Source organism: Tupaia chinensis, unplaced genomic scaffold, assembly GCF_000334495.1.
Source record: "Tupaia chinensis unplaced genomic scaffold, TupChi_1.0 Scaffold150288_1, whole genome shotgun sequence".
In the NCBI taxonomy this organism is placed as follows: Eukaryota; Metazoa; Chordata; class Mammalia; order Scandentia; family Tupaiidae; genus Tupaia; species Tupaia belangeri.
The window spans coordinates 1939421-1947002 of record NW_006210128.1 but is presented as its reverse complement, the minus strand read 5'-3'; the positions used below and the strand labels follow the sequence as shown (position 1 = coordinate 1947002).

The window sequence follows — 7582 nt, the reverse complement described above, 5'->3', positions numbered from 1 at the left end:
TCACGCCGCAATCCCTTCTCCTCCATTCTCCTCTCGGGATCTTGGGCACGCACGCACACGCGCCCGGCGTGAGTTTTAAGCCACCGGGTCCAGGACACAAACCACAGTCGACTATGTGGGAGTCCAGTGACATAGCCATTACGCTAACTGCTGGTTCCCTCCAGTGGAGTTTTTTAAACGCTCCCAAACCCGACACATGAACACGTTGATTTGACTAGCCCTGACCTCAAATGCACTGCAGTAGCTCCAGTTGGCCAGTGGTTCGGGTGGTCAGTTAGTGACAGGACTAGGAGCCAGCAACGGTCCCTAATCCTACCCTATCTTAGTTGCTGGCTAAACTGGTCATCTTCCCCAAAGCCCTACCCCTCTCTGCGCCTCAGTTTCCGCATCTGTAAGCTGGTCAGGCTGGACAACAGGACAGTTAAGGCTCTCCAGGCTAAGTCTACACTGAGTTCTCGTGGGCTTCGTGCTCCTCCTTCGCATGTATGCCCGTGTCACCAGTGAACACTGCTTTTCCTCCAGTGAAAGCTGCAAGGCCGGACGGTCTACTTTGCTCCCAGAAGTCTCCGAGCACTCTGCCGAGTGCTGCACAGGGTGTACCGGACAGACAGACGGCTGGTCTCTGGCACGCCCGTTCTCCAGCACCACGTGGAAGAGCAGCCAGTGCAGGGCTTCCCAGCACGGCAGGGCCTCTCCCCGCAGTCCAGGTGGTCAGTCAGTGGCACATTCGCCCCTCCTCCTGGTCGCCCTGGGAAAATCTCTCCGCGGTTTTCTAACAGACGGGAGGGGCTCAGCTCTGCGGGTTTGGAAACAGTTTCTGTGATCGCATTCAGAATACTTTTCCTGTCTGGGGGATCTCAAAGCTACTCCTGGGGGCCAATGGCTCCCAGAGTTTCAGCCCGCGCCCAGAGTTCTGTGGCCTCTCCCTACTAAAACAAAAGCCACTGACCTAGCAGTGCCATTTGGTGGGGTCTATAGAAGGAAGAGACCGCCTTCCTCTAAAGACATTTCTTTATTGGCCAAAAATGAAATGTAGGCATTCCTATGCCCTTCATTCATTTCTAGGACAATGGGCACCATCAAATCCCCAACAGAGCTGACAATTAAAGACTAAGAATAACCGTGAGTCAGTTGTTTGCCTGTTCCCTCTCCCTCTCCGGCCAATCCAGCGCCTCCCCGCTCAGTGCACTGCAGTCCCTAGTCAGGTCTCGTCAGGCAGCATTTAATTGCTTCTCTTCTACCCTGAAGGCAATATCATACTCAGGGTGACCTCTCTGCTCCATGCCCTCGGCCCTTCCTGAGTTAGCTGTTCAAACGACGCCTGGCAAGCGCGCACGCAAGGTTCGGTGATGAGATTAGTGAGCTCTCGTACCAGCGCTCACACCCGCAGCTCCTGCTGAGCCAGCTTCAAGAGTCGGGGAGGACTGCGCTTTCACGGGCATCGTTAATGAGCGCTCCACTGGCGCAAGCGTGCAGAAAGTAGGGCACGGAGCCGTGCCTCACCGCGGCGCCCGGTGGGATGCCTCCCTAGGGCCGCTGGCGGGATCTTAACCAGGAGCAGTCGGCGTGGGGTGTGCCTCGGGGCTGGCTGCTTTCATTCCGACTTGGGGGTCTGAGATGGGGCACAACGGTCCTCGGGGAAGTACACCCAGAGTGACCTGACTTGGCCTGGGCATCTGCAGGTGGGATTAACTTCCCAGAAGTTGGCAGAGCCACCCGGTGATGTCCACGAATCACCCAGACCTTTAGACTCTGCTCACTGAGCCACCGCTGTACGGTGAGACCACTGGTGCTGGGGCGGAGGCAGACCAGACGTGGTGACCCAGCACCAGTCAGCACACGAGGTGCAGGGGGAGGCCGGCCGGCTCCTGCTCCCTCCTGGCCTCCTGCTCCCAGTCCTCCCTTTGCAGCGGAGTGCAAAACCACTCACATCCCAGGCTTCTTGCGCCTGCGGTCTCAGGAGGGGCAGCAGATGCTCTTCTGAACTAGGACAGGGCAGGCTGCAGAGGAAAGCCCCTTTCCCAGAAAAAGGCCTTGTTCACTCTCAGGGGGTCCCGGGGACATTCTCTACCTGCTCCGTTCCCAGTCCCCTTGGATGGCCCTCTCGGGCCTAGTTAGCCTACACCGGCCTCCTAGTTTCCTCCAGCCGCACCTTCCTTCTTCACTCGCTTTGCCTCCACATCTGAGTGCTCCTTTCGCCTCACCAGATCTTACCCAGGCTCCAGGCGAGGTATTAGTCTCCTAGGGTGGCTGTAACAAACTACCAAAAGCAGCAGAAAGCCCTTCTCTCACACTTCCGAACGGCACAAGTCCTAAATCAAGGGGATCTCAGGGCAAAGCTCGCGCCCAGGCTTTCGGGGAGATTCTGTCCCACCTTCTCTGGTTTCCGGTACCCCTAAGTGCTCACGGCGCGTCTTCATACTCCAGGCTCTGCCTGTCCTCACAGGGCCTTCTCCTTTCTGCGTCTCTGATGCGGGCACTAGTCACTGAGCTGTGGACTCACAAGACGATCCGCGATGACCTTACCTTGAGGTCTGTCACTTCATTGTGCCTGCAAAGACTCTTGTCCAAATGAACTCACGTCCCAAATTCTGCACTCAGGAGCTGTGCCTACCCCGTCACACCCACCCACCCCGCAGCGGCTCCCAGCCCTCAGCGGCATCAGTCCTAGGGGAGACCTGTGAACATCCAGGTGCCTGGGCTTCACTCTGGAAATGTAGTTTCGAATGGTTATAGACAGGGCTTTGGAGCAAATATTCTTATATTTTTAATTCTCCAGCTTTATCTTTGTTTTTTAGGTTTTTATTTTTCCCCATAGGGTCCATGCACTCACCAGAGAGAGACAGAAAAGGGGAAAGTGAGAAACCACTCCCAGGGGGTATGACTACAGCTCAATCCCTTCTCTTCCTTTTTCCTCTCGGGATTTTAGGCACGCATGCACACGCACCTTGGAGTCATTGTCGAGCCTCCGGGTCTGAGACTTGAAATGTAGTTAGCCACGTGGAAATGTGGTGTTCTAATTACCATGCCACCTGCTGGCCCCTTCCGTTCCCATTGTTAAAGTGCAGCCTGGATGACAGGGTGAGGGGTGTGGGAGAGCCCTACCTCAAAGCTAGCACCTCACTGAAGAAGGCATTATGGTTTCACTGTCCACTTTCACCGACCACTTTCTCCTTCAGAATTATTTTTGCCCACTTGGTCATAAATCAGACTGCCACCTGCAGCTTTCTAAACGTCGCGCAGAGTGTCAGAGACTTAGAGATCAGTGAAGACAGTGCTCCTCTACGCCTTCCAATCAGTGCTCCATCTTCCTAACGAATATTTGGAAACAGCCTCCACACCCCCCAAAATAAAATGCCTAGATAAGCTAGTCCACCCATGTGCACGATTTAGCCGTGGCCGCGACGTGAAGGATGAACACGGACGCGACTCATAACGGAATGACTTTTCTTGCAGCAGGGACGCGCTCATGCAAGATTGCACTGGGACCACAGTGAGGGAGTCGTGCTGACACCTGCTTACCACGGGCAAGCTTAGACTTACCGGAAGGCAAAGAGAAGCCAGGGAAGTCCCGGAAACTGAAGAGCAGAGGGATGGAGGAGGGCACGAAACAGAACTTTATCCCCTACAGCACAAGAGGGGGCAGGAGAGCACCCTAGCCCGAGCACAGGCGACAACCAAATCGGGCAGGAACGCGAACGCGGAAGCAGGGGAAACAGCGCGTGCTGTTCCTGCGGATGAGCTAACGCCTGACCTCTAAGGACAGTGCCACAACTTACGGTGACATGGGACAGGGGAGTGACAAAGCATCACGGAAGACACGTTTCCGATGTAGAAACCCCACGCCACTGAAGCGCACCATCAGTCTGCAGCTTTAGGAAGAGCCTCGCAAACGCCACCCTTCCAGGCGGGGCGGTGCAGAGAGGAGGACGGATCAGAAACCCTTCCGTAGGTCTTGAAGGGGATATCAGGGTAAGAGTGAAAGCAAAAGGCAGCCCCAAAGTATATGCCTGCAGTATTGCATCTTACAAGAGATTTCTCATCATGATAGTGTAAGTATAAATCTACAATAAGAATATAAGCTACTTTCCCTTCAGGTTTTGTCATAGGGCATGTGTGCTCCCCAGATAGCCAGAGAGTCACACAGGGGGAGGGAAAGTGAGAAATCACCCCCTGTGGGCAATGGCCGTGCTGCAATCCCTTCTCCTCTTGGGATTTTGGGCACATATACACAGGTGCCCCCACATGATTTTTTTTTTTTGAGAGGTTTTTGCTATAGGGTGTGTGCACTCGCCAGAAAGAGAGAGAGAGACAGAGAGACAGAAAGCGAGAAATCACCCCCCAGGGGGGATGGCCACGCCACAATCCCTTCTCCTCCATTCTCCTCTCTGGATCTCGGGCATGCACGCACCCGCGTCCGGCGTGAGTTTAAGCCACCAGGTCTGGGACTCAAACCGTGGTTGACTACATGGGAGTCAAGCAACATACTGGTCCCAAGTCCACACACGATTTTTAAGTCTCCAGGTCTGGGACTTGAACCATGCAGTAAGTCATGAAGGATCCAGTGCCTTAACCATCATGTCACCTACTGGCACAAGGACATAAACTATTTTTTTTGAGAGATTTTTGCTATAGGGCACATGAACTCACCAGAGAAACAGAAAGCGAGAAATCACCCCCCAGGGGAGATGGCCATGCCGCAATCCGTTCTCCTCCATTCTCCTCTCAGGAACTTGGGCACGCATGCACACGTGCCTGGCGTGAGTTTAAGCCACTGGATCCAGGACTCTAACCTCAGTTGACTCTGTGGGAGTCCAGCGACGTAACCATTGTGCCATCTGCTGGTCCCAGACTATAAACTACTTTAAAAGCAGCTGTTCTAGAGAAGCTCATTGAAATGGGACATCTCCGTGCCTCTGCTCCATCACGGATCTGGTCCTCTGTTAGGTGAAGTCTCGGCTCTCCTGCTGCAAATCTGCAAGCAGCTCCCTTGCGTTTGCAGCCATCCTGCCCTGGAAACCCCATACGGTTTGTTTGGAAATGCTCTGGTCCACATAGACGGCACGAAACGGGGACGGTAGCTCGTCATTTCAAGACGTGCTCTTTACTTCATTTAGGCTCCTATTTTCAAACAACCATTTCCTTTTTTTTTTTTTTTTTGAGAGGGTTTTTCTGGCACGTGCACTCACCAGAAAGACAGAGAGAGACAGAGAGATAGAAAGCGAGAACTCACCCCCCAGGGGGGATGGCCACGCTGCAATCCCTTCTCCTCCATTCTCCTCTCGGGATCTTGGGCACGCAGGCACACGCGCCTGGCATGAGCACACACACACTTGCCTGGTGTGAGTTTAAGCCACCGGGTCTGGGACTCGAACCCCGGTTGGCTACATGGGAGTTCAGCAACATAGCCATTACGCCAACTGCTGGTCCCCAAGCAGCCATTTCCTGAGTCAGTGGGCTCCCGGAATAAGGCCTGTGAAAGTCTATGAAGCCTGACTCTAGGGGCAGTGCTGACCTCATTAGAAATGCCGATCCTATTGGACCTCATGCCCTCTTCTGATGAGGTCAGGCCTAAGAGGGTAGGTCGGCTGTGTAGTTTGCTCCCCTCCCTGCTACTGCGGTCCTCGAGGACAAGGAGGTGAGGGGCACTTCTCCGGGCTCTGCACAGCTGCTGGCACAGGGAGGTGCAGGAACCTTGGCCCTGGACATGCCTCCTGCCCGCATCCAGCAGCACTCGGAGTTCTCGCTAACCTGCAACCGCGCAGTTCCAGTCACTCACCCACAGGAGGCAGGAGACAGAGGCCGCAGTCACGGGGCCTGTGCTCTGTGATCCCCACCAGCACCCACTGCCACCAAAGACAACAGCATCCAGAGATAAGAACCGGCTCCCTCCGCACTCCCGCCTGCAGGCTGCTGCAGCCAGGAGTGTCACAGCCAGAGAGTAAATACGAAGCAAAACCCCCCGTTCCGAGACAACCGCAGAGGGGACAGATGCTGGTACAGGCAAACTTGGGAGAGGAGAAAGATAAACGACAACCCAAAGCCAAGAAAGCAGGGCGGCTCGCAGCCTCGGCCTGCAGATGCGTGATCTCACAGGTCAGCTGGAACGTGGTCACCCCGAACTGCACCTTCCCTGTCTTGTGCCCACTGTCCCCCATGCCTCTGGCTAGATTTGGCGTTCCTTCTCCAGGAAGAGGATTTTGCCCCTCAGCGGAAGACTCCCTCCGGGGTGAGTGCCCACAGGGAGGCTGATGGCAGCACCAATGGCCAGAACAGGAAAAGCCGAGGCAGGAACAGCAAAGGGAGTAGAGTCCCTCCAGCTCACCTCTCGCTTCTGACCGGGCAGTCCCGGAGCTCGCAGCCTGCAGAGCGGCCGCTGTCACGCACCCTGGCCTGTGGGCAGGGGTGGCTCAACACCTCAGCCCTCAGTTCCACTTCCGGGCCACTTCCTTCCTCTCTCCGTGCAGAGTGACGAAGGTCCGAGATCGCCGGAGACCACGCACTTACTCCTCCTTGGACAGCTCACGTCTTTTGTGACAGTCAGGACCAGTCCGCCTCCCCGTCACTCCAGGACCACGCTTCCCTGTGACACGGCACCAGCTCTCTGCAGACCTGTCTGACCGGGCTCCAAGCAGCAGGTGTGGCTCACTCCTCTTATCACTCACACACAGGGCCTGGCATTCAGAAGTTGCTCAATACACTGACCTGAACGGGCAGAGAGGGCGGAGGAGCCAGTCCGCTCCGTAAATACGAAGACCGCAGAGAATGAGCTGTCACCTCTGTGAGAACAGAAACCACTCTCCTGGCCTCCGCGGGGGCACGGAGCCAGCCCACCCATCTCAGAGAGGCCCTCGGCTCTGCCACCCTCCCCAGCGGGAGTGATGACGAACTTTGAAGGTACCAAGGTAAGTCACAGCTCTGTGACGACTGTGGAAGCGGCGTGACATAGACTGAAGTGTCGAGTTCTAGAACCAGGAACTCCCGGGTTCAGGTCCTAGTGCTGCCCGTACACGTACGCATCTCCGCGAAGTCGCTTCACTCTGTTAGCCTGTCCTTTTCTGTAAGGTGGGGATGGTAACAGGACTTCCTGGTGGGGTTCTGGTGATGGTACATGTGCGATACAACACTTTTGACCATCTTGTTCTTTCTATTTGTTCAGGTTTTTGCCAAGGGGTGCATGTCCTTGCCGAAGAGTAACAAGACAGAGACCCCACTGGAGGGATGGTCATGACCTCATCCCTTCTCTTTCACTGTCTTCCTGGGATTCTGAGCACGCATGCATACGTGATTTTCAAGCTAGCAGATCTAGGACTCGAACTGCAGTCAGCCACGGGAGTCCAGCACCTTAACCACTATGCCCCCTGCTGTCCTGTCCTGTTCATTTTTATTGCTGGTCTCCACGCATCCACCAGTCACTGTTAAAGCAACCAGAGAGTAGAGCTCCTTCCCTCCTGCATTTTTTATTTATTTATTTATTTATTTATTTATTTTGGAGAGGTTTTAGCTATAGGGCATGTGTGCTCGCCAGAAAGACAAAGAGAAACAGAGAGACAGAAAGCGAGAAATCACCCCCCCCCCCCGG

The 7582-nt window shown here is 55.0% G+C and overlaps 1 protein-coding gene across 7 annotated transcripts in view; it reads right to left on the bottom strand.

Annotated features, from left to right (window-relative positions):
* CRACR2A (calcium release activated channel regulator 2A) overlaps positions 1-7582 on the bottom strand; it is a 141375-nt gene that overhangs the window by 130303 nt on the left and 3490 nt on the right. The window contains exon 1 of one of the 7 annotated variants that reach the window (XM_027769676.1): positions 6326-6424. The exons of the other annotated variants lie outside the window; for them this stretch is intronic. The gene's annotated coding sequence lies outside the window, so the exon portion shown is untranslated. Of the gene's footprint in view, positions 1-6325; positions 6425-7582 lie in introns of those variants that run through there. 7 annotated transcript variants of the gene reach the window in all.